Genomic DNA, 9,555 nt, shown 5'->3' on the forward strand with positions numbered 1-9,555 from the left:
CCTTTATAAACAAACATAATACACTGATACAGACTATAATATGAATGATTAATAATACTAATACACTTTTAAAAAACTATTATTGTGATGCAACAATTAAAGCCAGCAGATATTCTCCTCTATATCTGCTGTGAATCCAACAAGACGAAAGTTACAAAACAAATATGTAAATACAAATTAAACAGAGAAATTAAGTAACTAAATGTAAGCTATGCTATACGAACTCAAACATTATGTTCAGACCTAATTCCCTCGCAGCCAATGGTGTGTAGGCCTGTGTGTGAGTACGAGTGTGTGTGTGTGTCTGAGTGTGTGTGTGTGTGTGTGAGTGTGTTGACACAATGGACAAAAGCACTCGACCTAAACAGGAAGTTTGACTTTGTGGCATTTTAACAACCTTTGTCATGCCCTGGGTTATTTTAACACATAGCTTTTGCCTGTAGATGTAATGACTACGTTATTATTATACTAATTCGTAAATGCTGACTATTATTTTTCCCTAAGTTAAAAAAAAGTGTATTTTCACAATGTTTGATCGACTGAGCAACACAGCGACCGAAAACAACATTTCCAGTTACATAATAACAACTTTGGATATAAACAAGTGCGACTAGGCCCACACGACCAAACAACTCTAAAAACACAGTGGGACCGACAATCAGGCAATTACCCAGTCAAATGTGACAGAAGAAAAATTACCTTAGGTTTTGGGAAATCTCGAACGCCTTCCTGTGCTATTCCCTGAGAAAACATGGGAACAGACAACTTAACAGTCGTGAAAAGGCATACATGGGCTATATATTTTCCAACGTCGAAATGTCAGCGTGGTTTATAATATTCCACACACGTCTAGCTCAAATAATAAAAAAATATAAGAACATGTTCTGCTTACCAAATTTAAAAAATAAAGCTTATAAAAATGACCATCTCCGATACTAAACTGTAGCTATATTTTGGGAAAGCAGGCGCAAAATAAACAAGGGTGCCAACCTAAACAAAAACTGTTCCCTCCCGCTTATAACTGGCTCATCTGGACGTCTTTACATTAAACTAGAACTTAAACGTTGGTTACTTATTTAAGGACTTTGGTGACTTACTATCGGCAGCCTGTTGATATGCGAAATTAAACTGAATGTATTCTCATTTATAAGCGAGCTTGACTGAAAGGATCCATGCAATCACACACCCCTCACCCTGAACTATATTATCATCTCTTTTCTTCAACCCCATTGACCCTAATCACAATCCACCTCGTAGAAACACACTCAGATGTTACACCAACTTGGCAAATGCATAAACATACCGTTTCGTCCAGTGAAGTCTTTCAAATAAATTCGCCAAGATATTACAGAAAATTATTTCTGCGGGAAATCCGCGAAATGCACCACCCGGCGGAAATATCCAAATTGCATCCCATCATAAAAAAAAAAAACCTATTCCTCATGGATGCGGGTAACTTAAAAGCGTGGAGGGAACTTGTTCGCTTATATATTCACGTGGTTAATAAGATTTTCGCGTCGTTTCGCGGTAGTGAGAGGAGTGGCTGTCTTCCCGATGGTACATGGACTCTGTCCAATCAGAACTATTGTCCTTCTTGACCATGGTTTACTTCATAGTCCCTCCCCTCTTTTACTATAGATGAAACTGAAATCTTAGCTAGGTGCAGTGGAATAAACCAGAAGTGCTTTTGTTTGATTAGCCCTGCCTGCACTGTAAATATTGTCAGAATTGCTCAAGATTTAATAGCCACGTCTTACAATTGCAAGACTAAAGGCTATTTAGATTTCTTATTTGAAACTGATTTGGTACATTTTTGGTTACACCACAGATTACTGCAATATGTTGTGGTGGATTTAAAAAATAATATAAATAGTTGTTCCGTTTTAAGTCACCATTTTTGTGATTTCATTTTTTTTATAATGGTGTAAGTTCTTATTATCTGTTCATAAGACTGATCACAACTTGCAGTCTTGCATTTTTCAGTACTGTACGATTAATATTATCGATGAAAACAGTGATATAAAATTAAGCAAATTATAGCCTACAAAAATGCAACTACAAAACTGGAGCAATGGGTTAATCATTTGCCTGTAAATATACAAGTGATTAATGTATTAATTAAACACTGTAAATTATGCTCGTAAACCATTTTCTGTTCCTGTTCATTATGACACAACAGTATACATCTATAATGTAAATGTAATAAACTGTACTTTAAGCCTAGAAGTAATTTACTGTAAATTCATTTTTATAGGCTAGTGTTTCAGTGGCTGCTAAAACCATTTATGGTCAGAGAAATTAACAAAAGCACTGGGACACGTAGGGCCTATACATTTAATTCAGTTTCTGTAACAAAATTTCTGAAAAATATAAAAATAAAAAGGGTCTTTAAATTGTCTAAGTAAATGTTGAAATGAAGTGTGACCTTTGGAAAATAACAATAATACCCCAATATCAAATCTGCCTGAAGGATTGAAGAAATGTGGCTACAAAAGTCATTAGTTGACAGCAGCTACACCTCAGGAATAAACTCAAATCACATTACACCATGTCTCTTTATTTCAAGTCAAGATATTAACAACAAATGATGGAACACACACAAAATGGTTACTCTGTTGTCATGTAATTTATTTTCAATAATCTGCTGGAAAGAAAGAAAGAAAGAAAGAAAGAAAGAAAGAAAGAAAGAAAGAAAGAAAGAAAGAAAGAAAGAAAGAAAGAAAGAAAGAAAGAAAGAAAGAAAAAGAAATCATTGTAATATATAGCATTAAGAAATCAACATCAACAACCCTAATGTACACTACATTCAAAAGTTTGGAATTACTAAAACATTGATATGTATTGAAAATAAATTAATGTAACATTGCACACAGTTTCACTGTGGGAGGAACATAGAGATGCATCATAAAACCTAGCAGAGCCATAATCTTCTCCTGAGAGTACAAAAGTTGTATGACATTAGCCTAAATTAATTTTTCATCATTATATCTATAGTAATGCCTGACAAAGTTATTGTAATGTGTGAGTTTAAAAGATTGCAGAATCATCCAATAAACGTAAAGTTTGAAGAAAAAATGCATAAATTGTACCCTCAATACCTATTGCCCCCTAGTGGTGTTTTTTTTTTGTTTTGTTTTTTTTTGTTGTTTTTTTTTCCAAAAAAATCTTTTTTTTTCAAAAGAAAAATTCAAAATAAAAAGATCATTACAAATGATCCATATAAGATTCATTAAGTAAATAATGTTAAGTAAATTTAAGTAAATGAAGTAAAATTAAGTCAATTTCTCTCTTTTGCTTTAATGACAGAATGTTCTCCAATAAGGACTCCTCAAGTTTCTGTAAAAATTAAACTACAGTATAAGGAGATAAAAATAAACATGTATGAAACCTATACATATAGACTCTGGCAGTGGGTAGGAGAGTTAAGCCTGTAAATAAAAGACATGATCATACTTTATGTGACAGTAGTAAAAAACACATACTAAAAGAGAAACACTCAAAACCACATTTATATTTAGAAATTTGCATTATCAAACAATATAAACTCCATACATTGTAAAATGTATTTCGTAGTACTAGGATGAGGAACTAAAAAATAAATTAATGCTCACTCTCTAACAAATTAATTTTCTATACAAATAAAACTAAAATTTTCACATTTTTTAGTATACATTTTTGCTTAAATTAAGATGATTTTGCAATTTATATACAAGAGAAACTAAAGTCAAGTTCCTTTTTGAGTGGAACTCAATGCCGCGCCATGGCTTGATGCCATGGGGACGCATCGCATCTTTCGCTTTAGATCTAGAAAAAGTCCTGACTGTCCTGGGCCCTGGCATCACAACATTTTGTGCCTGACCTCCCTTGGGGCCCTCGAGTGGTGTTACCACTTACCCTGCCACTAACCGTGATTTGGGGGTGGAGGCACCCAAAGGGCTATTCGCCCATCTTCAATCAAGAACAATATTCCCATTCGGCCAGTCTGTTCAGTCCCTGCCAGTTCTGTGATTCAGAGTGCCGAGCAGGCCAATGCTATCGAAAAAATGATTTTTCTGTTAGGCTTTATGGCAGCATGGCAGCTACTGCCAAATGTCTCTCAGTGGGTACTGAATACTGTAAGGAAATTTTACAGGATTTAGTTTCCCTTCTGTCCACCTCCATTCAATACCATACGTGGTATGTCAGGAGTCAGAAAAAGGTTTCTTCAACCAAGAACTACAGTTTCTCTTGGCGAAAGGGCCATATAGAGTGTACCCCTCCCAGAGTGGGACTCAGGAACTCAGTTGGCACTTCATTGTTCCCAGAAAGGATGGGGGTTGAAAAGGGCCTGAACTGTACTCTTCGGACATACAGGCTCAAGATGTTTACCCTAAAATGAATTGTGACGCAAATCCAGTCTGAGGCTAGGGTTCTAGCGAGGGTGCGCCAGGACCGAGTCCAACTTCTCCTAAGTGGCTCCATTCTGGCCTGCCCGAGTATGGTTTTTGGAGCTGATATCTTTCCTGGATAGCATTCCATGGGAGATTTCAGTTTGACAAGATCTTCTGTCTCAAGTGCAAGGGATGATCTAACATCGCAAGCCGGAGATCTGGAAACTTTGGGTCTGGCCCCTGAAGGGTCCCAGTTCATAGACTCCGGTCTCTCAACTGAGGTTGAGATGATTTTAAGTTCTAGAGCCCTTTCCACCAGAAAGCTTCATGCTCTAAAATGGCAACTTTTAGCATCATGGTGCTAGCAGTGCCACTTGAACCCAGTCAACTGTCCTGTTGGTTCAGTTCTGGAGTTCCTACAAGAACGTTTGTCAACGGGGTTGACCCCGTCTATACTAAAGGTCTATGTGGTCACCATCTCAGCTAGCCACATACCTTTAGAAGGGTTACCTTTTTGTCGGGCTGCCACGCTTTTGCCACACCTGTGCGTCTTCTTCAGACAACAGAATCTGGCGACACGGTGCTATGGCATCTCTTTACAGATTCAGTGACACACTACGCTGTGTCGCTACGTCATCACGTTTAGCCAGTTCTTGGTGAGATGGTCCTCACTGCAGAACACAAGATCCAGGGGGTGGGGTTAGATCTAGATCTAACTCCTCCCACTGTACATATGCCTAAACCTACCGATCTCCACCTCCTGGATCTGGATCCAACTCCTCCCACTTTACATATCCCTTAAAGTACCCGACTCCGCCCCCTGGATCTCGAGTGTTCTGCAGTGAGGGGCTACTGCCTTGCGGTGAGAGAGAGAATTGAGATGTGGTAGTGACTCCTGACCGTAAATGTAGATAGGGCAGATTATGGGTCTTGGTTAGTTTATTTTAAAAAATTTGTAAGCTTCCAATTGCTGAACACATGCAGACTCTTTGGCGGAGGTCTAGTGTCCTTGCATTATTCAGCCTGAGGGTGGCGCTCTAATGTTGATTAACAGCACATGACACATGCATAGAATGCTATCTTTGAATTGCTTTAATGTAGTATTTATTGCCTCAGAATATTGTTTTAGAATATTACAAGTTGTAGAGGAATTCCGGTGAGGAAAAGAATGTCATGTCTATTCTCAGACGTGGCAGGAGAGTTGGATTTAATGAATAAACAGAATAATACAAGTTGTTTTGTTTGGTTGTGATATATTACACACATTTTCATCATGCATTTATATGAAGTTTAAAAAAGTTTCATTGGTAAGAAATGTGTTTAATGCTTCATCTTTAAAACCAGATCGAGAACACACACATAAAGCATATTGTAAAAACTTCATTATAAATGTAAATTTATTTGTATATACCATGTTAACAGCAATAAGATATTCCTGTTGTCGCTGCCTAGCTTTGTCATGATAACATTCCATTTGAAGCTAATGAGGAAATTATGTGGTTTTTAATGGCTCCCTTCGCCAAATGCATTCCAAAAGGCTTCATTATTACACACAAGAGCCCTGCTCCCTTCAAAGTCCCCACTTCAACAGTAGCTCCTCATTGCAGTACACAAGATCCATGGGGTGGAGACGGGTAGGTTTAGGGATCAGTGTTTGGTATAGGCAATCAGTATTGTGATTGACATGACCAATAAAATCTTAAGAATCGGCTGGAGTTCTGCCCTTCGGAGTGAGTAGGGCATAGGGATGCTCACTTCTGATTCGAATTTGCCCCTAATCGAACCCTCGTCCAACTTGCAATGGGTTTTGGGATATACGTGGCCAATATTAGCCATTAGAGTGTGCATGGATCTGCACTTTGGATTCTAACCGGAAAAAGTAGACCATCCAGGTATTTTTGGAATAGCCTACTCATTTCAACATACTACGATGTGGGACACACTAACTCTTAACTTCAGTACCATTTATGATGAATAGTATGTGAACTGGGACACAGCAATTGTCTTGGTCTGGAGCAAGGTTTACATTAGGTAACGTGAAAATAAGCGGGCAGTCTGAAATCTGATTGATGAGTTAGATTCAGTTTATATCAAGGTCTATGTTTTGGATGAATTCTGGTGGGGTACTACCCCACCTGCACTTAAAGATAAGCCGTAGCTGCTTCCAAGGATCCTTCAAATTGAGATGGCCTTCGATGGAGCTTTTTGACCTGGCAGCCTAGATATGAAACCATAATAGGACGCAGGATATTTGAGAAGTACACTGGCTTTGGGATGGTTTAAACTTTAAACACTGATCTCCAGAAGCCAAGGTAAACACAGCCTCCTCTGCTCCTCGTGGACAATGGACTCCCAATCAGTCTGCAAGTATGACCTTCAACCTTCCAGAGATTGATGGACAATACAGTACACAAAGAGCAAGAACTTTTAGGCCAAATGTGGCAGATAGCTGATACATCTGGCCTAGATATGGAATGGAAATGCACATGTGGGACAACTTTTCACCATATATGTTTTTCCATTACTTTCGAATTGGATGGAATTTACTTTTGGATCACTATTTGTATTAGGGTACAGTATATTGCTCAGATGACAGCATGAAACTGAGGATCATACGTGGCTTGGCTATGGCACACCATGGAATATGTTAACTTATGGTTAACATTTGGTTTATATTTTGAAATACACATGCTTAGCTGTGCCATATCTATAGATGTACCAGCTATCTGTCACATTTCGCCCAGAAGTTCTTGCTATCTGGGAATTGTGAACCCCAAAATGCTGGTATATACAAATTACTGGTTAATGTCATTTTCTCAACTGGTGAGAAACTATGCCATGTAATGACTGAGACAAATCAGACACAATTATTTGTTATAGTTAACCAATAATAGTTTAAAGTACTCTGTGGCCTGTCCCCCATCCCCCGAGAAGTTCTTAGTTACAAGTTTTATTAGACTAAAGTCTGTGGTTGCCACATTGAGAGCAGAGAAGAGACTCACGAAAACATGCACCTTTCCTGCATTATCCCCACATAACACAGACTCTTTTGCATGTATAGACAGACTGTTCTATAAATGAACATGCACATCCCCAGGAAATGGTATTCATTATTACCGTGTACTATATTACACTCATTGTATTCACATGTTTTATGATACATTTAAGGTAACTTCAATTATGTCATGTTAGTGTCTATGGGTTCGTATCGAGAAGATTTAAATGCTTGTGTATGCGGTATGTCCATACCTGTGCAACACATCAGTAGTACAAGAATCTTTAATAGTTCTTCTTCAGAAACTCAGCTAGTTAATCTTGCTCGGTCGTAAAAGCCCTGACAGGAGGTGTGTTGTCGCCCGGAAATACAACATCTTCATTGGCCCAGTCATCCCTAAGAGGTTGGACTTTGACCAGAGGTTAAAAGCTAGAGAACAATGCCACTCCTTCTCTTTCCTTGCTTCTTGGATGACTGAACAGACCCCTCCTTGCTGCCGGCCTTGGCCTACAACCCAGCCTTGTGCTCATCATCCAACATAGAAAAGACTGGCAACAACTTCAGACGAAAACATCAAGATTTAACCTCAACCTGCAGATCCAACGCTCCTCAGCCTGAAGGCATCTTGCAAGTATCATACATTTGAACACTAAACAGCGATTTAGTATTGATTTGTAAAACTTACCTTTGTCAGCAAAGGTGTTTTATTGCTGAGGAAACTGATGATTCCTTTCCAGATTGCCTACAACTTTTTACTATAGCTATATCAATAGTTCCACTTCCGGTTCAACTCTATCATTGCTCATTCTTACCTACGTATGTGTGTGACCTTCGTTGTATGTGTTTGTGAGTTAGTTAATAAAGATTGTGCACAATACATGTTTGGTTCTGACTCCGTCTGCTAATATATTGCCTCTTAATTGATTTAGATCCTGACTACATGCTCTGAGTAGTACGGTACAATAAGAATGTTATTTTTCCATAACCTGGAAATTAACATTTCTTAGAATTAATAAACAATCAACACTGAGTGTTCACTGGACGAACAGGTTAATTGATTGTAATATTAATCTTAATGTAGCTACATCCAGTTAATCTGATTAACGGATTTACATATTCATAATTAATCATAATTAATAATCATAATGAGTTATAATTATTAATATTCCCCCTTTGAGATAATTCACTACAGCCATTGAACTGTGTGGTTTGTATCCAAATGCAAGGGTGACCAGATGGCTCCTTAACTTCAGTAATGGAACTCCACAAGCCTGGTATTTGACAACCATGCTGATGTTGCCTCTTAACAAGAGTCCTGGTGGTTAAGCGACATCACCACCCAGAGATTGGAGGTCAGTGGGGATATGTGACATCTGAAAGGTTCTGGCAGTAAATGGATAACATACTATTACAATAAATGCAAATATAACTGCTGAACAGCACCACTACAAATGTATGGGGATGAAATGCAACAATTTTAAAAGCAACAGATTCATAAGATTCAGATATTATACAGTACAAATTACTCAGATATTATACAGTAAATTACAATAAATTTGACCCCGTCCTTTAAGCTGCTTTTCTAGACTTCATTCTCGAACCATTCCTGGCTACTTCACGGTGTCATTTCACAAATCCCTTGACATTTACTGAACCATGACATTGACTAAACCACATTTCAGCCAAAACATTAACCTTTGAAATTGACCACTGAATCCAAGAATGTCCTTAAGGACTGACAGACCCACAATCAAAAGCTTTACTGTTTGTTATGACTCCTGCACGAGACTAAGAAAACAACTATGTTTAAATCTGCATAGAAGAATTTGCCCAATGTACAATACTAAACTTAAGGTCACAATACAGCTTTAGTTGAAAAGAATATGAAAATACTGTATGAAAATAAATGTTTAATTTAAATGTTTTCTTTAGTCTTGAGATATGTCAGATTAAACATCTCTGAGAGTTTTTCCTGTCGCATTTGGATTGGCTTTTTGTAATCTGTCTGTTACAGTGCCACCAGGACACTTCTGATTTAACTTCATTATATTCTCTTCAAAATAACTATGCAGTTAATGTGCATGCCTGTCCTTGAATAAAACAAAAAAAATGAAATGCTATTTCTTTATATTTGGCTCTTTTGATCAAACAGTGGGAAGTCCAATCATTTTTCTGCTAGCAGTAGGTCTC

Source organism: Megalobrama amblycephala, linkage group LG7 (genome assembly GCF_018812025.1).
Source record: "Megalobrama amblycephala isolate DHTTF-2021 linkage group LG7, ASM1881202v1, whole genome shotgun sequence".
In the NCBI taxonomy this organism is placed as follows: domain Eukaryota; kingdom Metazoa; phylum Chordata; class Actinopteri; order Cypriniformes; family Xenocyprididae; genus Megalobrama; species Megalobrama amblycephala.